Source organism: Natrix helvetica, assembly GCF_964273705.1.
Source record: "Natrix helvetica genome assembly, chromosome: 2".
NCBI lineage: Eukaryota > Metazoa > Chordata > Lepidosauria > Squamata > Natricidae > Natrix > Natrix helvetica.
In genome coordinates, this window is record NC_138552.1 from 16657390 (window position 1) to 16680816 (window position 23427).

Here is a 23427-nt window from a genome sequence, read left to right on the forward strand (position 1 = left end):
GAAATGAGGAAATGTCTCAAACGAACAAGGCAGAGATCATTAAGAGGAAGAAGGCTGACGATTAACAAACCTGGGAGTTTGTATCAATGTGCAGATCTTTGGAGCATCAGAATTAGGCATACAGATAAATATTCCAAGGTTTTTTTTTTCCTTTCCTACATGGAAGAATCTTTCTTAGAATTTAGCAGCTGTGCCATTTTGTTCTAACCAGATTGAAAGACCGTGTCTGTGTGTGCTTGCATCTATGACGTGGGTGGAGTATAGACACACTCTTAGTTCAGAATTCTAAGGGTAATATTATTTATGATTACAAAACATTTTCCTGTGTCTACATCAGAAGGCGAGAAGAAAGCCTTACAGGATCAGGAAAAAGATGGAATGGAATCAACTTGGCTGGTTCTCATGTGTGAGCCAGTTAATTCCAAATGGAAATCAAATTTTGTAGGCCAAACGAAAATAGCAAGCAAATCAGCACTTTCCCAAGGAAATAGCATTTTTTTTTAAAAAGCCCTCAGCTTCTTCCGTAATGTCTGTTGTCACTTACCCTAAGGCTGCTTTCCTTTTGTAACAGCCAGTAGTGGTTAAGAGATTTGGATAAGTATGGGAGAAAAAAAACAGTGTTACGTCCATTCTTAGGCATGGAAACTGACTGAACTTAGGCTGGTTATATCTCAATTTCTACTTCATAGGGTTGCTCTGTAAGAGTAAAATGAAGGGAGATCCCCATGGAAGATAGCTTGTTTTCCTGGACAGGCAGGGTTTAAATTTAACCTGGTTTACAAATTTTATTAGTTTATCAAAACATAAAATGCAAAGAAAATAATGGGGAAGTAAGGAAAGAAAAACGGAAGAGTAAAAGTGTAGGGTAAAATGAAAAACATTGACTCTTTAGTATAGCAAAACAAGGTAATAACCTTCAACCTCAACTTTTTACTTTTACATAGTAATATATACTAGTCATTTCTACAACAATAAATCTACCTAATCAGCAAAACCCAAAATCAGCTTTATTTTTTTCTACCCCAAGCACAAAGTCCAGAAGTGGTTTCCAAATAGAAACATTTGTTGCGTTCTTTTTTAATTAAAGCAGTCAATTTATCTCTGCTAACTCCACAGGATTTAAATTTAACAAAGAATAGTCCTCAAAGTGACATAGATAATTCGTGTAAGAGCATTGTAACGCGTACAACTATATGTATACAGCTATGTGATTGCTCTTTTTAGGTAAAAGTCTAGCGTTTTTTGCAACTGTTCGTGTCTTCCCAAAATGCTTGAAGCGAAATCCTATAGGTGTCTGGTGACCTGAGCCAAATGTCTCCAGGTTCTTGATGCTGAATTAGCTGAACAGTTCATTGCTTAGCAATCAAATTTAATTGATTCTGTAACTCTTGAATTATGAAAGGCTCAATAAAGCTATTCTCCATTTGAATTCCCCGAGTTTGTTCTTCTGTGGTGTATTCTTAGTTCATTGAAGATGTAATGGTATAGTTGTGGGCATCTCCAACCAGATGCAATGTGTTGGAAAATCTCCAGCCAGATATCCTTGGCATCTTGTGATTGAAATTCCAGTGGGCAGAAGATTGGAGAGAAGCTGTTCCATCTTTGCAGAAGTGTTGTATAATATCAAAACAAGAGCATCTTTACTGATCCTTGGGATCAAATGTTTAAGAAATGCTGGGAATTGTATAAAGAAAGATTTACACAGCACATATTGGTCATCTCTGTGCTAAAGGCATTTGAAGTGTTGATAAGGGTAGATAGTCTCCGAGAAGAAAAGTTTTTTGTTGAATTTCACACTAGTATTGTCAAATCAAATTATTTGATTCACACAGTATGGGAATATCCCATTTAGGTCCCTTCCACCAAATCAATGTTGAATTTTACTTTGGACAAGATATACAGGGAAGCCCTGCCCAATCAAAATGTTGGTTTATATAATTTATCTTGCTCTGGACTATCTTTCTTCAGACTGAGAATTTGACCATTTATAGCTTGTGCACCGGATTGATTTAATCTACATTCAGTGGTGGGATTCGGCCAGTTTGCACTAATTCGGGAGAACCGATTGTTAACTTTATAAGCAGTTCGGAGAATTGGTTGTTGGAAGAAATCTCATTTTGGTTTTTTTCCACTTTACAGGGCTAATCCTGTAAGGAACGCAGGAAGGAAACATTCTGGTGTTGTTTCTAGCCTAATATTTATTGCCCTGCTTACAGAAACTGCCTCTCCAATTGACCCTTATTACATTGTAACAGCTAAGCACCATCCACGTGAGTGACATTGAGTTGGCCATATCCACCCAGTCACATGACCACCGAGCCACGCCTACCCAGCTGGTCATTAGGGCAGAGAACTGGTTGTTAAATTATTTGAATCCCACCACTGTCTATATCCATAATCTTGTTTCTACTGATTCTCAATCCATTGAGTAACCCTGAAGCAGGATGCTCGGGAAATAATTTATGTGCAGGAGAAATCCCGAGCATTTGTTTTGTAAACGCAAAAGATTTGCAGCTTGACTTTCCAGTTCTTTGAAAAAAATCTTATGAACAGGGAGGATTAGCGATTAGCCTAATCTACTACAGGTAGCTTGAAATAGCCTCTGCATGACACAGTGCCTATAATCTTTGTACTGCATAGTCATCTCTGGCCTTGCATGAACATTTCCATTACACAAGGAGAAGGACATATTATGAATGATTCAGTAGTAACACAAAGCACACATTAAGAGTAGGAGTGGCTTAGTGTTGAAAACTGTTCTCTGAAGAGTGTCAAAAAACTTATTAGGAAACATTTTGATGCTTGTATAATTGATGTTAATATGGAAGATAGTATATTGTATAGCAATGATTGATAGTATCTACTATATGTTTGTATGTTGTTGTGATCTTGAGGATGCTTAAATTTTAACACGTTTGTTACCTAGAAAACACACTGTTTAAGTTAGAAATGAAATTTGTGATATAAAAACAATAAAAAACATATAAACACAAGATCGGCTTCCTGAATGGATTCAGACACAGATTGGATAGAAACTCATCATGGATCTTATAATACAGATCCCTGCATGGAGTTGATGACCATCTTCCAACTGCAGGGGATTCTGTGAAATGACCACAGTGTAGTAATACCAATTGCATGTACCATGCAACATATTCCTTTCTAGGATATTGACTAATAGATGTATATATATATGTGTGTGTGTGTGTCTGTGTCTGTGTGTCTGTGTGTCCATGTTATATTTGTGCTGATAAATAAATAAAGGGAGACTAGTATAGATCTATTTCAAGCTATTTAGCTCTCATCAGCTAGCCATACCCTTACTGGGATTTGACTATATACATACATACATACATACATACATACATACATACATACATACATACATACACACACACACACACACACACACACACACACACACAAACACACACACACACAAACACACACACACACACACATATACATACATACATGTATTATTAAATACTGGTAATAATACCATTATTATCATTTTATGAGTTAATGCTAGTGTAGGTTTTTTCTAGTACGATTGGATGATACTACAGAGATGTTTGCTTCAAAATGATGAGCAGGAAAAAAAACATAAGATTCATTCTGTGCTAGTGCGGATTATGTTTAGTTTGGGTAATGAAACATCTGCAAGAAAACAAGCTCAAAGAGCACCAAGGACCCCTCATTTCAATCCTGAGCTACAAATATTATCCTTTATTAATATGAGTCATCTTTGCTTACATGTACAGAGACATCCAGGTTGGAGACTTGAAACATATTTGGTGGCATCAACTTTCTAGAACAGGGGTGTCAAACTCGATTTCATTGAGGCCCGAATCAGGGTTGTGTTTGACCTCGGGGGTCTGGCGTGGGTGTGGCCAGAGTGGGTGTGGCCAGAGTGGGTGTGGCCAGTTTGACATCACTTATGTGGGGGCATCTGTGGTGACCTGATCACTCTGCCAGAGAAAATGGGCTCCCAATCTCCGTTTTCTGCTGGGACAACCTCCTGCAACCCTCTGCCAGCAAAAATGGAGCTCGGGAGGGCTGCGCATATGGCCCTCCCGTGCTCCATTTTTGCAGGCAGAGGCACCACGGGCCAGTCTTTCGCTGTTTCCTGAGTGGCCCCTGTGGGCCAGATCTAAGCACCCTGCAGGCTGGATCCGGCCTACAGGCCTTGAGTTTGACATTCCTGTTCTAGAAGATCTGTGCCATTCCATAGCATTTTCAAACAATTTCATTGCAATAGCATATTGTAATAAAGACCCTGTCAAGTCTTGGCATGCTTCTGAGATGGACATGATTTACACAGGTTGCTAAGCCATGGGCTGCTGAATAAAGCACAATTGACAAACTACACACAACAAGCAAAGCCATCACCCATGCTGCACTAGCCTCACTAAAACCCCAACGGGGAAAAAAACCTGTTTTGGCTTAGCATAAAATGTGAATCTGTCCTGGGTTTCTTGGCCATAGGAATCAGTGCTCTGAATTCAAAAAGAGATGCGGGTGGCGATGTAGAAGATGTCTACCTAATGTTCTGGAGAGTTACTTCTACTAGACAGAACTAGATTAGATAGACAGTAGTCTGACCTGGTTAAGTCAGCTCACAGTTTACTCATGTTGACTTCTCCACCTTTTAAAAGAGATTGTCACTGACATGCAGAGAAGAAGTATTTAGAGAGAAGCAAAAAACTGTCTGCTGCTGATCTGCCCTTTGGCATTTTTCGGGAAGAACCGTGTTAAGATTTTTTAATCTATGGAAGCCCATTAAGAGCTGATAGAGCTGTGATGGAGAACCGATGGGACTCGTGCCACAGGTGGCATGTGGAGCCTAGCTCGGATCCATGCCATGTGCCTCCTGCCGGCCAGCTGATTTTTGGATCGGCTGTGCATGCAGGACATGCGCGGGAGGTCATGAGAGGGGGCAGGGTGTGCACACACATGCACGGGGGGAGGTGGGAGCATGGGGAGGTGCAGCACCCCTCCTATCTCGTTTTCGGTCCCAGGAGGCTTCAGGGAGGCCTGCTAGGCCCAAAATGGGGCACGGGGGTCAGGGAGGTCACACATGCATTGCATTATGGTTGTGAGTATGCTTTCGGCACGCGAGGACAAAAAGGTTAGCCATCACTGTGATAGAGGGACATTATATCTGTGCATTCGATCTTTGAACTTTGCTCATCCCGAAAACATTTTGAGTGACTCTTTGAAAACCAAAAGACAAATAAGTGGGTTGGTTGCATTATGCCAGATATATGTGCAAATTCTGCAATCAAACTGAGTTCCATCATATATTTTGCAGCACCAGTATTCCAAGAAGAAGCACAGCCCACCCCACTTCATCCCATTCTATTCCAAAGACAATGGTTTTTCCCAGCAGTTCCACACCAAATACAGCCACCTCCCTTCTGTCAAGTTTCTTAACGATGCCCTAATTGATTCATAATAATCGAGCCAATGTTTTAATACAAAAACCAGTGATTTATTAGTAGCTTCATTAGGCAAGATTTGTTCGCAGTCAAGCCTGTGCTTCTGAACTTTATCCCTGTTCCTCCCCTCCCCTCAGCCTGTGTCATAAGTCACGTTACCCAATAGATGCACCCCTCCCAACCCGGCGGCAGTAATCTGAGATCCAACTCCAGACTCAATGGCTTGATGGTAGCATTGAAACCATCTGATCCACAGCTTTGCCCACAGATCAGCCCAATGATAAAGCTATAAAAGGGGCCCAAAGATGTGGAGGCTGCCATGCTTCCTTTCCCTGAGATGTGCTGCCAAGCGTTTCAAGCCCTGCCAGATTTATGCATTTCATTTAATTTAGGCCTCACTCAAGTCCAAGATTCTGGGTTAGATAAAGCAGCTTGGTGTTAGTGCTGGCCCCCAGCTTCACATACCCAGCTGCCTCTATTCTATAACCACAGAAATAACCACATGCTACCTAATTGTTTTTTTCTAATCTATGTGAGATGGAATTTTGCATGGTGTTAAAACTCTGTGCTCATTCAGTTCTTGGTAGTACAATACCGTAAGTATTTTAGCATGTCAGTATAAGATCAGACGTTGTATTCAGCCGGTTCGGATTGGTTCAGCCGAACCGGTAGTGGAAATCGCGTGTGGGTCCGCCCACCCATCCCAGCTCCATGCTGTCCTATTTAGGCACGTTTTTGAAGCTGGGTGTGTCAGGGGAAATTTCACCCTGAGCTAATGAGGTCTTAGACCGACGGCTTTTCCAAACAGCATATCTTCAAGAAAGCGAAAGTAAGATCCAGTAACAAGTTCTAATTAAAACAAACTTTTAATATGAAAATAAGAAATAAGAAAATAAACAAATCTATCTAATTGTTACATTTTGGCAAGAGCAGTTTGTCGCCCACCTTCTTGGCAGACGAACAGAAGATCAAAAGGAAAAAAGTCTCTGGAATGTGTGATGTATTATAAACGTGTTAAGCATGCACAGTAAATCATTGCTGATAAGGGCCTGTGACCTGCGCAGTAACTCTTCAGGAACTATTCAGTTCAGCTAGCAAACAATTAACGCAGTGACAGGGTGCATGTGTGGAAGGGGCACGCGGGCGGTGAAATGGTGGTAACAAAATGTGAAACCCAACACTGTGTAAGATAGTACATTCATCTCCTGTGTTTGGCATGTTCAGGATCCTTAAATTACAGACAAATTTTAGGAGATGTCACTGTTTTTGCACAATGTTTCCCACAGTATTGGATGAACATTTGTAAGCTTTTTTTTTTGGAAGAGATTGCCTGTGTAATTGGTCATCACTAGTAAGATCACTCTTTTTTAAAAAAACTTTTAAACATTTTGTATTTGGAGTTTCTATTTGACAACATCCATAAATGCCACCGTCTGTGCAAAAGGCCACCCACTCTGAGGTTGCTACCTGTCTTTGTTCTTCTTTTTGTCTTTGTTCTTTGTAGAACGGAGGATCAAACTGATAGTTCATGTAAATTACACTGTGGGGTTTGTTAATCTCTTGGTTTGCTTTGTGACTCAGCTGGCATTGTAAGCTAGGCCCAGGATCTCGATATTTGTGCCAATGCTTTCATGCACCCAGTGTGGACATGCGCAGAACTGGCTTGTGCGTTAAAGTTGTGAGTATTATCTTCCTGTCTGATTCTTACTAGCAAATAGAAATGTGAGAAGGATCTCAGTAACATAGCTTGCCACTGTCTCTATTCCAAAGCAGCCTCTGTGCTTTGGAGATGATATGAGACTTTCTGTTCTTTTCCCTGAGCTGCAAAAAGCAAGGAAGCTGGAGGTCCAGCTGTTTTGCCTGTTGTGGTAAACTGTGAACCAGCTCTGTAGGATATCTGGTGTGGACTAAAGCTCCTTTGATACAAGAATTAGAAGAGAAGAGAAGAGTTGGAAGGGACCTTGGAGGCACGAAACCCTACACCACTTCAGATAAATGGTTATCCAACATCTTCTTAAAAACTTCCAGTGTTGGAGCATTCACAACTTCTGGAGGCAAGTCATTTCACTGATTAATTGTTCCAACTGTCAGGAAATTTCTCCTCAGTTCTAAATTGCTTCTCTCCTTGATTAGTTTCTACCCATTGCTTCTTGTCCTACCCTCAGGTGCTTTGGAGAATAGTTTGACTCCCTCTTCTTTGTGACAACCCCTGAAATATTGGAACACTGCTATCATGTCTCCCCTAGTCCTTCTTTTCATTAAACTAGACATATCCAGTTCCTGCAATCATTCTTCATATGTTTTAGCCTCGTCCCCTAATCCTCTTTGTTGCTCTTCTCTGCACTCTTTCTAGAGTCTCCACATTTTTTATATCGTGGCGACCAAAACTCAATGCGATATTCCAAATGTGGCCTTACTATGTGTTGGAATTATAGAGTTATTAATTTGGGAAGTGAGGAATGGGTTTCAGAAAGTCTACTGACTACGTGAAGACATTTGCCAATCTTAGTGTGTGTGTGTGAATTTGGAATTTCTGGGTGGCATCTGAGGTTGCTTCAGCATACATGAAAATAGGCCTTCGTGCCAGGGAATCTGCTGTGTTTTGAGTCTGCCACCAAAAGGGTGTTTTTTGGTTAGAGAGATACTAGGAACTACGCCATTGGGGGCGGCCTGTAAACGAGTGGATTTTGGATTTCTTTGCTGTGAGAAACAATCCAGGGAAAAATTGAAGACAAACTAGGTCCAGGCAGAAGAAGAACATAATGGCTTCAAAATCTAAAGGACTGGTTTGGACAAAACTCAGCAGCACTTTTTCGTGTGGTTGTTGACTAAAATAGGATTGCCAGCATGATCACCAACGTCTGATGGCGGATATGGCACAAGAAGAAGAAAAGAAACAATCCGGTGTAGTTTATTCAATGAACCAGGGTTAAGTGAAGGGTGAGCGACTTTGGCAACTTGGATATATTGTAAAATGATTTTCTTTCTTTCTTTTTAACATTTTGGTTTGAGGCTGTAGTTTTGTTTTCATCAGGAGAGCAGGACTGAGTTTTCTTTTTTCATCCTCTTTTTACTGCTTGGGGAAATAGGGTGTTCTGTATGGAAATGAATATATTTCTTGTTGGAAAAGCTTAAGACATCTACTGTCATGTGCTTTTAAAAGGAGGCAGAAAAAAGCCACCCCTTGCCTATGAGAAATAGCCATTTTATTGCCAGACATTGGGGTGCAAGATAATACACTGAGGACTTATTATATATATCATGTTTTATGGCCACCCATTTCGTACTAAAGATTTTGACTGGCAAGCACAGAATTAAAAACCCAAGCAAAAGATATTGAAGAAAGCAACAAATTAATACTAAAACAATGGCAGCTAGGCATAAACCTAGATCAAACTATAGCAAGTCATAGAATCACATTGTTGGGCTGTTGGCATTGTGGGATAAACCACATAGGAATCACAATCAGATCTGATTCTAATTTATTATAAAATTGCATTGACGGAATCTTACAATCAGGGGTGGGATTCAGCTGGATCGGACTGGTTCAGCCAAACTGGATGCTAATTTTGCATCCGGTTCCCCAAACTGATTGTTTGAAGGACTGGCTGGCCCCACCCCTCCCAGGACTCTCCACGCGGCCCGTTCATCATACCAGACAAGTAGGGCTCGCACGGAGGCTGGGGAGGGTGAAAAATGGGCCTCCCGGAAGTCCGGAAATGTGCCCTTTTCTAGCCTCCGGAGGGCTTCTGGAGCCCGAGGGAAGGTGTTTTCGCCCTCCAGGAGGCTTGAGGAAAGCCTCCAGAGCATGGAGAGGGCAAAAACACCTTCCCCCTGCCTTGAGGAGGCTAAGTAGACCATGCCCCATGGCCACGCCCACCCAGCAACCAGACAGAGAACCGGTTGCTAAAAATTTTCAATCCCACCCCTGCTTACAATCTGAAAGTCTAATTCTCCTCTTGTCTTCTTTATACTCTGAGAATTTAGGGACAGTCGCTTGTGAGTCTCCTGCCCCACCTACTATCCAGTTGTGAGCTATGCCATCTCTTATCTGGCTGTTCCCTTGGCAACATCTTTTGGACCACATACCATCACATCGGCTCATTCATCCTCCAGAATCTAAACTGGAGGGAACGTCCTTGTCTTCTAAGCCTTACAAAAAGGACCAGGCCTGAACAGATCTCAGGGAATATGGTGTTCCAGAGGGCAGGTACTTCCTGGGTCCCACAAGATGGCACTATTAAATAGACACATAGGTAAAACCAGCCAGAGAGCCTTGGAAGTGGGAACGGTGCTGGCCTGCCAGCTAAAGCTGCAAGTTCTAAGGTTGGTTAGTACTGGATAACCTAAATATTTAGTTAAAGGATTCACTTTGTTTAGGCAACAGCTACTATAGAAACTTGGGCCTCCTTCTATCTTCTCTCTGGCAAAATGGATCTCTGCCATCCATGTCTAGTATTTTGCTTCTTTTCAGCCTCAATTGTAATGTACAGAGTAACCTGAAGCAGAAATTCTCAAACTCATGGCTTACTGAAGGGAAGGTAGATAGATAGGTGTGCAGGCAATCAGAAAGGACTGTCAATGGTTTCTTACGTTGCTTGTCTGGACCATTTGCATTTGCTTACGGTATTGGAAAGTTTGAGAACTCCTGTAACGGAGAGTGTAACATTTAATTATTAAAATTATTAAAGGGAAATGGAATATTGATTCCTTACCCAGCCTTGTCCCCAGTGAATTCTGCCTAGAAGAACTGTCATGATGAGCAGGAGTGGAGAAAAGGAAAAAAAAAATCCCTCTGAGACCGGATGTCAGAAATAAGAGCTAGTGGTTCTTCACCCAGAGCTGGCAGTTACATAAATGTTTAACAACTGCTTAGCTTTGAGGCTCCAAGTAACTATCATTTATTTGTGGACAGAATGGAAAGATAAAGCTAGGAGTTTGAACCACTATGGGCATAAGGGGCACTTGTAGACCTGAAGTGGGCAGCCGACTGATTTATTTGGCTTTCTTCTTTTTTGCAACAAAGGTCTTTATCTATCTGAGCTGCGTCTTAGCAAATCCCAATTTAGATCCATTGCCTGGGTATTTATTTATCCTAATCCATACATTTGGCCTCAAAAATAATCCTGGACCAAACATAATTTCTTATCTTGGATTTTCCCCCTTACCAAGGGGAGCCACCTTGTGGAGTACTGTGAAGCCGTTGCTATGGCAACTCCATTGCGCTGTACAGAAGAAGCCAGTTTATGGCAGTACGGTAGAAACCATTTTAAGGCACAACAGGCTGCATCTTACCAGAACACACATACCGAGGGGTGTTAGATGTGTCTTCCCCCCACAGTATTTGGTTCCAGAGAGTAAGTCATCTGTGTACCAAGTTTGGTTGAAATTGCTCAAGGCATTCCAGAGTTATGCTGGAACACACACAAACACGCACAGACAGACAGACAGACAGACAGACAGACAGACAGAAGATATAGGAATCCAATGAAGCCATATGAAGATTGGAGGTTTGAGATTTAATTCTCAGTCCTAGTTGATAAGAGTGGACAACTTGACACTCTTTCTGTGTATAGCAAGTTTCATACCGATTCTGGGTTCAAGTGAGGAAAAAATATTGTTTGGAAGAGGCATTGATGATAGTTTTTCATTAGTATCCTTTTGGTTGCATTCACATAGTTATAGTAGATTCAACCAGATCCGTTGCAAACTTTACAACCTGTAAAAAGACTCCAGGAAGTGAGAAATCTGCCTGGGACGTTGGAACCATTTTTGAGATTGCATGTTTACCTTGACTAGCATTAAAGGTGCCCTTCTGAAAACCATGGTGGCCTTGCTTCTTGATGTGGTTAGCGATGTGGAGCTTCACCCAGCCACAGCTAACTTGATTATACAGATCGCTGTATACTTGGTTTTTTTTTTTAATTTGATGACTTTGAGGCAGTGTTGACCCCTGGTGATGGTGATAAGTGTGGTGACAAGTCCCTGCAGCTTTACTTGGCAAGCCTTCAGAAGTGATTTACTGTCGTCTGTTGCTTCTCATTGTGGCCTGCTAGCAGAGGACATTGAGCAGGTTGGGGAGGAACATGGGGCAGTCTTGGGGGCTGAGGAAAGCTCAGACGAGGTCTCTGCATTGGAGGCAGAGAGGGAGCTAGACAGCAATGAGGCAGAGGAACAGCTGGAGCCTGTTCCCAGTGTGCACATGCGCAGAGCTGCCAGAAAACAAGAACAACTAAGAAAGCAGGGTCGACTTGGGAGTAAAAGCCACAACTTGGAGGTGATTGGCCCCTCTCATAGGAAACCAAAGAGGAGTGAACGGAGAGTGGGCTTTTGCAGGAAAAAATTTGTTCCTTCGCTTGTTTCAAGAGTGGAAATTTTGTTTGTGACAGTAAGAGACTCTGTGCCAAGTGTTGCTTTGCCCTGCGTTTGGAAACAAGTTATCTGGCAGCTCTCAGAGCATGATAATGTTTGTGTTGATGAATATTCCTCTGAAAGACTGTTTGCCAAGCCTTGCTGACTGTGAATGAAAAGAATTCACAGTCGTGTAAATAAAAGAGGTTTTGCCGGGACCAAGACTCTGCTTCAGGCTTTTTAAGGAAGCCTAGGTCAGAACAATTCTTAGGGTGGGAGAGAATGACTAGCTAGCCCAAGGTTATCCAGCCAATTTGATGCTTTAAAACAGGACTAGAACTTTTAGCCTGGTGCCTTAATCACTACGTCAAACTGTCTCTCGTGCTTGGTTAGGGTTGCTGATGATAAACCTGATCAGTGTCAACCTTGGACAATGGTTTTTAGTTTAGTGTGTTAGATGAACCCAGACTTCGACTGGTGCAATACATAGCGAAATTGTTGAAACCAATTGCAAGTATGACAAAGAATGTGACCAAGAAGAAAGGAAGAGAAGATTTGTGAAATGTTGAATATGAGAGCAAACAAAATAAGAGACCCCATGGCTTTTTATTTTCTGCTAGTTCTTCCAGTCTACGTAAAGAATTACCAGGAGGTTTCAGGAGAAAAATCACCTCATAGTGAGTTTCCAGGACTAGAGAAAGTTAGGATCCCTGAAAGAATTATAGGCTTCAGAAGATAGAAGTTAAACATCCAATGTGTAAAGAACACATAGAAGAACTCATCCTGGCTGGTTCTGGAGGGCCACAGGCTGTTTTATTTTAGTCTAACATAAGTGTAGTGTCTGTTACCATCTTGTCATTTTAATGCATTCTAACTAACTCTCATGTGGGCTGGAAAATTTTCTGGATCAACATTTTCCACTTGGCAGTTTCAGTATTGCAGGATGTTTGTTTTCCAGGTGATTATTCTAAAAAACAGAGAAACTAAAAAAGCATCGCAGGCGCACCTGATTTCATTGCCTATTGCCCAACATTTCCTACATCCCAAGAAAAATTAGTTCTTCACATGTAGTAAAGTATTTCTGAATAATTTTATGCTTTTTTCCCCTTTTATCTTAATTAATTGTGAGCCTTGTGTTTTAATTGCAGGTCTGTGACCGAATAAAGATTGCTTCTATTTGATTTTGTTTTTTGAATATATCATGGAGGTGTGTGTGAGAGAGAAAGAGAGAGAGAGAGAGGGAAGGAGGGAGAAAGAGAGGAGGGAGGGAGGGAGAAAGAATGAGAGGGGGGAGAAAGATTGTGTGTGTGTGTGTGTGTGTGTGTGTGTGTGTGTTGTATTTGTGCTGATAAATAAAATATTTGGGCATACCAGGGGTTGTAACACAAATACATACATACATACATACATACATACATATTTATTTATCAGCACAAATACAACACACACACACACACACACACACACACAAGCTCAAATACTTGGACAAATTATGAGTACAGTTGTACCTCAGTATTCAACTGCAAACTCGTTGAATTTGGTACTCGACAAATTTTGACATGAAAATGTTGTCCTGGTACTCATAGTTTGTTTGATGCTTGATCTGTTGCAAAAGGAAATGGGGGGGCAACCTCTGTGGGCCTACGGGATGTCGGCCATGCTGGGAAGGTCGCTTACATAGAAAAAGGGACAGATAGGAAATGAAAGATCACATGATAAAGTCATATGGTTTCTTTGGTGCTCATCCTTTTTAGTACTCATCATGCCTTCCAGAACCAATTGAGGACAAGTAGCGAGGTGTGCCACTGAATTGAGAGGAATGTTCTAAACTGCAATCATATCCATTTACACAGGAACATTTTCTGATTCCAAAATTTCCTGAAAGCACATATCTCTGCAGAAGATCAGCTTCCCACCCTTGAGGTGCACTCAGAATGCGTTGGGATGTTGTTTTTCAGAATTCGCCAGCACGACTGAAGAGTAACAATTATGGAAAGCTACTAGGGAACCATAGCTAAGTTTCAGAGAAAAGGAATAAAATCTGCTTGGAATGTCTCACTTTGAGATAATATTTCTACTGTGCCATGCCAATGGCTTAGATCAGGGGTGTCAAACTCAAGGTGCTTAAATCCGGCCCGTGGGGCTGGCCTGGAAATATCCAAGGGCTGGCCCGCGGTTCCTCTGCTGGGCCAAACAGGCTGCGTTCGGGCACCTGGCAGCCTGTTTTTGTCCTCCCTGGCCTCCTGCAGCACTCTGCCAGCTAAAAATGGGCCACGTGGAGGCCTCACTGCTGATAGAACCAGTTTGAAGGCTTGGGTGGCTGAGTTACTACCTACTCGGCCGAACTGGTCCGAACCGGTAGGAACCACCTCTGGAGCTTATGATACAACCCTGGCATTTGCTCGCTTTGTACTCCCTCTGTAGACACCTCGGAATTGTTCACAAGTGTTTCATGTTGGCCCTGCAGAAATACTGTTGATGGTCCTGAGAGATGTAGCTGCAATGTTGCACCTGAAGACTTGATCAGAAACAAATCTTTTTTGGGGAAAAAAAACCTGTTGATGTGGTTGCTAATAGTCAACATTGACTTGATGGTGTGATCAGTCACATAATTGCAAGAGATGGAGAAATAAGTCACTCTAGGGATTAGACTAAAGTAGAAGTTACAGCTTCTCCCTGTACAAATAAGTGATATTGCCCAAACTTGCTTGTCCCCACAAATTACTAATCAGGGCTATAGATATAAAGAAAGTAAGGCCCCTTCTCACTTGCCTGAGCTTATTTTGTCCTTTATAAATTTCTTCTAGACACTAGGTGCTGTGTAAATTTGCATATGCATCTTGTTTCCTTTTCTCTCTCTCTTTATATATAGTGGAGCTTGAAGATAATAATCTGAGAGACCATTACGGCTTTGATCGAAATTTCTATCCTGTGGCAGAGAGCATCTCCTTTAGGTGCTTGTACATAACAAGCCAATGGCAAAATTGTGAGTGTCAGGGATGCAAGCGATTGTGTATAAAACTGCCTATTCTCTTGCTGTGACATAATAGCAAAATTATAGTTTGTGGTTGTCTCTGAAGTATGGTAATTCTGGATTTTTACAAAGGCTTACTTGCAAAAGCTGCTTTTAATGACTAATCAGCATTTGTCTATTGTGAGCTACGTATTTGTGGCATGCAGTAAAGTGCTTGTTTAACGCAGCTCTCTTCAAATCTTGAGTTTTATGTCATCCAGTATAATTTTCAGATGACTATCACCGTTATATTGGGGCTGGGGGTGGGAGGGGGAATCAGTTTGGTGAGGAGAAATTGCAGACTACAGGAACCAAGAGCACTGCTCAGGTGACCCCGAGGACACAAATAAACCTCCAAAGGCTTCAAGGACCCTCTAAAAGGACGCAAATGACCAGCTGTCTGCAAGGAATATAAATCCTTCCATTCCCCACCATCTTGTCAGAGCTGAAGAAGCTTCTTGGATGAGAAGCGAAACATCTTCAAAGAAAAACAAGAAAGTCCAGTTGACTCTTGAAAAAGCACTTGTGGGACAACCATGACTTGGATGAACTGAGAATCTCTACAGACTTCTAGACTTAAAGTATTTGTATCTTATTTCATTTGATGTATTTGCGTGATGGGAGTGTGGTGTCGCTGTCACATTTGGAGCACAGCTTGGTGGCGATGGTTGATTCATCTTTTGAAGATCAGTGACCTTCTACTGCGGCTCTCTCTGGAAGCTCAGATGGAGACCCTTGGCTTATCCTTTTCCCTTTCCTCTGCAAAGATGCTCACATATTTGAGACATCTCACACTTCCTACTCTGAAATAGAATGTCACGACTGTCAGCAGCGGTGGTAGAAGAAATGAGCAATTTACTCCAATAACAGATTGTTTTAACACGGTTGATTGTGAGAATCATCTTCAGAGCTTTGAGCTTTAGAATTTTTTGGAGTTCAGTGCTACTTTGCCATGTTGCCTTGTTGAGATGTTGCTGGACCTGATCTCATTTGGCCATGCTCATGTCAAATAGAGATATGAAACATCTGGAAATATTTCAAGTTCTAGAAATCCCCGACTCCCTATCTCAGGGGTGTCCAAACTTGAGAACTTTAAGACTTGTGGACTTCAACTCCCAGAATTCCCCAGCCAGCTATGGGAGTTGAAGTCCACAAGTCTTAAAGTTCTCAAGTTTGGACACCCCTGCCCTATCTGGCTTTGGGGGGGGGATGTATATTTGCTTGTCACACCTCAAAATGCACATTACTAATTTATAATATAAATTGAATTATTTATAACTTAGAAAATGGAATTTTATTATTTGTATACAATATAAAAATTACTGTTTTTCGCTCAGGGGAAGCTGTTTTCCAAGTGAGTTTTTATTTTTAAAAACTTGTATGTATGTTTATTTGGAAATTTAACCCAATAAGTTGAGTGGATTTTGTACTAAGTACATTCCGCTACATCAATCTCAGAATACTTAAGCCGTGACAGTGCAAAATTGTATATGTCTTAAAAGTAAACTTTGTTTAGCCCTGTGAGTTCTGTTCCCAGATGAATACGGCCTCAGTTCATTTTAAGCATAATTGTGAACAGTTTGGTCTAGTGGTTAAGGCAGCAAGCTAGAAGACGGGAGACTATGAGTTCTAGTCCCACTTTAGGTATGGAAGCCATCTGGGTGACTTTAGGCCAATCATAAGGAAACTATGAATTCTTGTCCCCCCTTTGGAATGAAAGCCGATTGGATGATTTGGGGCCAGTCACATTCTCCCAGCCCAACCCACTCACAGGGTTATTGTTGTATTGTGTTGCTGTGGAGAAAATAGGAGTATCTCTGCCTTCAGTTATTCATAAAGATAATAGGCAGTAGATGATAGATAGATAGATAGATAGATAGATAGATAGATAGATAGATAGATAGATAGATAGGTAGGTAGGTAGGTAGGTAGGTAGGTAGGTAGGTAGGTAGATGATTGATAGATAGATAGATAGATAGATAGATAGATAGATAGATAGATAGATAGATAGATGATAGATAGAGATTAGATATAGATACAGGGTAGATGATAGATAGATAGATAGATAGATAGATAGATAGATAGATAGATAGATAGATAGATGATAGATAGATACTAAAAAGAGAATACCCAAGTGATTAAGATGTGCATTTTAATATATTAATATATGCATTTTAATTACCTTATTTTTCAGACTATAACACGCACCAGTGTATAAGACGCACCATGATTTTTGAGAGGTAAATAAAACAGGCGTCCCAAACCCGCTGCATGCCTCATTTTTTTTTGCAAAAAAGGGGGGGTATGCAGAGCCTTGGGAGACTTGTATCATGCTCCTGGGGGCTGGGGGGGGCAGAAATGAGCAAAAACTGTCCGTTTTTTGCTCGTTTTTGTCCTCCCCAGCCCCCAGGAGCACTTTGCAAGCCTCCCAAACCCTCTGCATGTCCATTTTTGCAAAGGGGGTGGGGTTTCGGTAGGCCAAAAAGTCTGTATTCAATGTATAAGACGCACCCAGATTTTTACCTTCTTTTTTTGGGGGGGGGGAAGGTGCGTCTTATACTCCGAAAAATACGGTATTGTCTTTTGATATTTAAAAACAGTAAACATTATCCTTGCAAGAAGACTATCTGGCCATCAATAATAGCTTTAAAATTAAAGACTGGCAACGTGCTCTACATGGGGCTATCCTTGAAGAATATTCGGAAGCTACAATTGGCCCAGAATGCAATGGTGCGGACAGTTTTGGAGGCACCTTGGATGGCATACATAACACCATTATTATGCGAGCTGCACTGGCTGTCAGTCTGCTTCTGGGTGCAATTCAAGATGTTGTTGGTTACCTTTAGAACCCTTTAGGGCATGAGTCTGGGGTATCATCGGAAACCTCTTTCCAGAGTGCAATTGGCCCAGCCCATTCATGATTTCAGAAGGGGCCAACTGTGGACCCCATCAGCCAAGGAATTTTGGATGGTAGAATCCAGGAGAAGAGTATTTATTGTTATGCTGAAGGCAGAACAAGAAGCAATGGGTGGAAACTAAGCAAGGAGAGAACCAACCTAGAACCAAGGAAAAATTTCCTGACAGAAAAATTAATCATTGAAATGTCTTGCCTCCAGAAGTTATGGGTACTCCATCGCTGGAGGTTTTTAAGAATAGAATGGACAACCATTTGTCTGAAATGGTATAGGGTCTACTGCTTGAGCAGGGGGGTGGACTAGAAGACCTTCAAGGTCCCTTCCAACTCTGTGATTCCATTGTTCTGCTAAGATCCTCCTGCTTTTCTGTTCTGAAGACTTCCTCCTCTGGTTTAGCCGTCAGGAAAAGCTTTAACACCTCACCTGGCTCTGCCAGCTAGAATGGGATCCTGAAGGAGGATCCGTTGGGTGAAGGTGGACCAACAGAGAAGGCATTTCACCTCTCCCCTCAAAACACTTGGGTTATAATTTGTTTTAATTTTTGCAATTTTAATCCATTTTATACTGACTATCATTGAACTATCTATCGAAAAGGGAGCTTTAGCATATGCAAAATGTGTTGCAGGAGTTTAAAAAGCCGACACAATTGAAAATGCATTCAAGAAACGTTGAATCGAGATCCTAGGAGGCAATATATTCTTTTTGTACTTTGTGCCAGTTAGAAAACAGTGATTATTAGGAATACTGCGTCTAGTTCTGGGCACCACACTTTGAAAGGGTTGCGTAGAAGCTTGGATGGGTTTCAGAGAAAGCTTCCAGGATGATGAGGGATCTGGGAACTGAGTTCTGGTGAGGAGTCAAAAGTTAAAGTTAAGTTACAGTTAAAAGAACTTGATATATTTAGCTTGCAGAGGAGAAGACTGGGAGGACTAGATGTGCCGGCAGTCTAGAAATATCAAAAATGCTGTCATGCAAAAGAGCTTAAACTGAGAACAAGGCAAAGACCAATAACTTGAAATTAAATGAAAAGAGCTTCAGGCTGAATAACAGAAGCAGTTTTCTGATGTAAGAGCTCTTAAACTGTGAAGCTTTTGGTTGTCAAACAAGCTTAGATGGCCACTTACTATTCCAATTCTTGTTTTTCTACGATTCTGTGAAAACCTCCAAGATTCTCAGTAATCCTCAATTTTTAATACTGTAGACTGACATAGGCTTCATTTTTTTTTCAATCTTCAGCCTACACATTATGAGTGACTAAAACCTTATTCTAAAAGGCATTGATTCATTCCAAAGCATAACAATTGTTCCATGGAGCCTTTTTTTCTGGTATGTTCCAGAAAATTTCCATTAATCCAAGGGGGTGGAGGAAGTCTTCAGAACGGAAAAACAGAGAGTTGAGGAGTCTCTCCCATTTTTCTACCTGTGTCCCTAACTATCTTGTTTGTAGCTCCCAACAGACATCAATTCAACGTCCAACTTTTCGGCATTGTAGGAAAATAAAATGGCGGCTTCTCATTGCATGAGTAGTAGCTAAGTGAAGGCACCATTAGATTTCCTCAGAGTTTGCAGCAGCAATCACATCCAGAAAGCACACACAGGTAGCTGATTCAGCAGGATTCATTAACTTCTCTTTATATCTAATATAACACATGAAGTAAATATACAGTACCAAAAGCAGGTTTTCCAACATAGTCGTACAAACAAGCAAACACAGGCAGAGGAGAGAACAGTTTCACTTTCAGTTCAGAGCAGCAGACTAGTTTAGAGCTCAGCACAGACTCAGAGCTACAGAGCTAAGCCCCGCCCAGACTCCAAACTGTTTCAGCTCCCATTGGCTGACCTCATTACTAAACCCTATTCCAGTTCATGAATATACACTGATATATTTATTTTATTGTATTTATTATTTTTATTCCACCTTTATTATTTTTATAAATAACTCAACGTTGCGAACATGTCCAAGACACCTTCCTCCTCCTATTTTCCCCACATTAATAATTCTGTGAGGTGGGTTGGGCTGAGAGAGAGAGAGTGATTGGCTCAAAGTTATCCATCTGGCTTTCATGACTAAGGAGGACTTGAACTCATAATCTCTTGCTTTCTACTCTGGTTCTGACCAAATTGGTTATGGATCCCAAAAGAAACCAACTTGCTTGCTCTTCTTTTCACCAAACCCTGTCTTTATCTCCAGTTGACAGTGCCAAGGCAAATAGATGAACAGGAAGAATATTTGCTATCATTGGTTCTTCTCAAATGTGACTGTCAGGGTTCCAAATAGCATCCAAAAGTAAATCAGAGTCTAAGGCAAAGTATTACTCATAGTTCCAATTTATTAAGAGAGCCATGTTGGCACACTTGGGAAAATCCGAATCTGAAAGCTTCCCGGTTTTCCCCACCTAGTTGAAAGTTCAAGATCTTGCCCCCACAACCATAAGTCCATCACACGGTCCAATCTTCCATTGCCATGCTGGCAGTTCCACCCATCCAGTTCCTGTCAGGTGTAGAGATGCAGAGACAAAGGATGACCTTGGCTTTCTAGAAAGAATTTTGTTATGGCTACATAGCATCTAACTCCTTGCAATTCCCCCTCCCATTTTCCCACAATAGAAAATTCATAGTAGAATAATAGAAAGTGTGGCAGGCCAAAGACCCAAAAGAAAAGAGGGCTGCAGGCCTGACAGTGACATTTGGCCTAGTTTCCTTCTTGATGAAGGACTAATGTTCCTTTCTTTTCCAAAAACAACTGATCTCTATTCAGAACTTGGGCTTAGTGATAGTGAGCAATACATCCGTACATCTATGGAGATTCTCAGTCGTCCAGGTCAAGGTTGTCCCAAAGGTGCTTTTCCAAAAAGCAAGTGGACTTTCTTGTTTTTTCCTTGAAAACGTTTTGCTTCTCATCCAAGAAGCTTCTTCAGTTCTATAGTTTAAAACTGAAGAAATTTCTTGGATGAGAAGCAAAACATTTTCAAGGGGGAAAAAACCCAAGAAAGTCTTCAGTCCTGTTTTGGAAAAACATCGTTGGGACAATAGGACCGTACCTTAGCAGGTGTAGTAATATTTTTAAGCCTTGGATGAGGAACTGTGATGAGGGTGCATTTTCATTGATGGTGTGGCTTACACTTGGCTAACTGCTGCATTTGATTTGGATGCAGGAGGGGGGCACTTAGTGATTTCTCTGCTTGTTTCAGAGACTTTGAGAATGCTGCTAAGCAACCTCAGCCTAATGTTATATATACATATCTATAATGATAAATGTCAAGGTACAGTTTTGTAAACACAAGAGTGCTATTTTCAGCATTGTTTTTCCCTCTGTGGCTGCAGTGGGATGGTTTCCTCCTTTCTTTTCTCCTAAAGAGAAAGGGATGAAAGGTTATGGGGCTTGACCTCTTCTGTTCATGTGACCACCTACTTTCTGAAGGATTTAGCACAGCCTTTCATTGAACAATTGGCCTTCATGGACAGAACTGATCAAGGATATCAAACTGGTGAAGAAACTAATTATTGAATGGAAAATGAATTGTGAGTTCTCTCCACCATCATCCTAATCCTTCTGAACAGGAAGGCATTTCTCCTAAGGGGTTAGCTGGATAAAAATGATGTCTGGGAACACAGTGGCTCAGTGGCTAAGACGCTGAGCTTGTCAGTCAGAAAGGTCGGCAGTTCGGCGGTTCAAATCCCTAGTGCCATGTAACGGAATGAGCTCCTGTTACTTGTCCCAGCTTCTGCCAACCTAGCAGTTCGAAAACACGTAAAATGCAAGTGGTGGGAAGGTAATAGCGTTCCGTGTGCCTTTGCCATTTAGTCCTGCTGGTCACATGATCATGAAGACATCTTCGGACAGTGCTGGCTCTTCGGCTTTGAAACGGAGATGAGCACCGCTCCCTAGAGTCAGGAATGACTAGCACATATGTGCGAGGGAAATCTTTACCTTTACCTTACCCTGATCTCTTTGCTGATGTTTAGTGTGATTGATTAGATTGTCCCAAAGGTGCTTTTCTAAAAGGCAACTGGACTTTCTTAGGTTTTTTCCCTTGGAAACTTTTCACTTCTGATCCAAGAAGCGTCTTCAGTTCTGACTGCATGGTGAGGAGAATGGTGGGCAGAACATTCAGTCAGAACTGAAGATGCTTCTTGGATCAGAAGTGAAGCATTTTCAAGGGAAAAAAAACCCCAAGGAAGTCTATTTGCCTTTTAGACCTGGATCTCCATAGACAGATTGACCAGGTTTTTTACAATCCACATTTGGGGTAGCCCTAAAAGTTTCCATGTTGGGTTTACAGGAAGGATTGCCTTCTTTTTCTTCTTATTCTGCATAACTGGCAGCAACCCAGGCCTGCCACACAAACAATCCTGTTCTCCTGGCGGCACCTATGTCCCCACCATCTTGTTTTTTGCTTCCGTGCATACACAGGGCAATTGTTATTGCATTTATGGGCAAATGTGTACGTGCGCGAGCGAAGTGAGCGCATCCGTGCAAAATTGCGCATGCACCGAATTGGCTGTAATTCCGGCAGCAACCCACCCCTGCACAGTTTCTATGGTCAGTATTATTTATCCAACATTAGCTGCGTTGAGTTGCATAAAATACTGGGAAGGCATTTTTGGGGTACCGATTTTGGTTTTCAGATTCTCCGTTCTTCCCATTGCTCAATAGAGTCAGAATAGTGGTGGGCCAAGAGTGAGACAAGCTTTGCCTAGGACACAAAAGGCTTTTATGAAGCCCTCGGAGATGATTAGGCCTGATTAGTAGAGATGATGAAGTGCAGCCAAGGCTAGCTAATGTTTTGAATTTCTAGTTTTACACTTGTTGTTTTGGTTGGGGTCCGAGGTAGAATTGGCAGCCAACATTCCTAACTTCAACCAGTGATTTTCTTCCCACCTTTATTTCCTTTAGGTTTCCCATTTCTAGGAATTCTGAATATGAAACCCTCTTATTGCGATATTTTGTTTTTAAACTTCTCCTCCTCAAGGTATCCAGGGGCCTGTGCTCTTTTGGCATTATTATGTTTACATGTCTGCCATGGCTTCTCTCCAGGAGTAGCCTTCTATTTGTGTTGAAAAACGTCCTTCTCATCTTTGACCAGACCGTCTGTGGGGTTTACAAGATGGCTCCAAGTCTGTAGAGACAGGTCCAGGGGTGAAATGCTACCGGTTTGGACCGGTTCGTCCCAACCGGTAGTAAAAAATGTTACTGGTTCAGGCGTACCGGTAGTTGCAACGATCAGCTGTGTGACAATCAGCTGTGCCACGCGATTTACATTAGCTAGAAAGGAGGAAATCCTGCTTTCTAGCTAATCTAAATCGCGCTGCATAGCGTATTCTCCCCCTCCTTCACTGTTCTGCTTACCTTTGCAGACTCATAAAAAGGCTTCTTAATCCTCCTTTTTCAGCGCTGTGCGGTAGCACCTGCGGTGTGCAGGAGCACGAAGAGCACATACACATGTGAAGCAAACTGGTAGCAAAGCAAATCGATAGCAGACTTCAGAGCATTTCACCCTGGACACGACCCTCTAGGACCGTGATGATGAACGAATGGCGTGTGTGCCACAGGTGGCACGCAGAGCCCTCTCTGTGGGCAGGCGAGCCGTCACCCAGCTCAGCTCTACCAAGTATACACACGCGCCTCCCGCCAACCAGCTGATTTTTGGGTCTCTGCTGCGCATGTGGGAGACGTGCACACATGCGCAGTGGGTTGCGCACACAT

General features: G+C 41.8%; 1 protein-coding gene across 5 annotated transcripts in view; it reads left to right on the top strand.

Moving 5' to 3' along the window:
* The window catches only part of NEDD4L (NEDD4 like E3 ubiquitin protein ligase), a 344860-nt gene that overhangs the window by 12430 nt on the left and 309003 nt on the right, over window positions 1-23427 (top strand). The gene's annotated exons all lie outside the window — the stretch shown is intronic.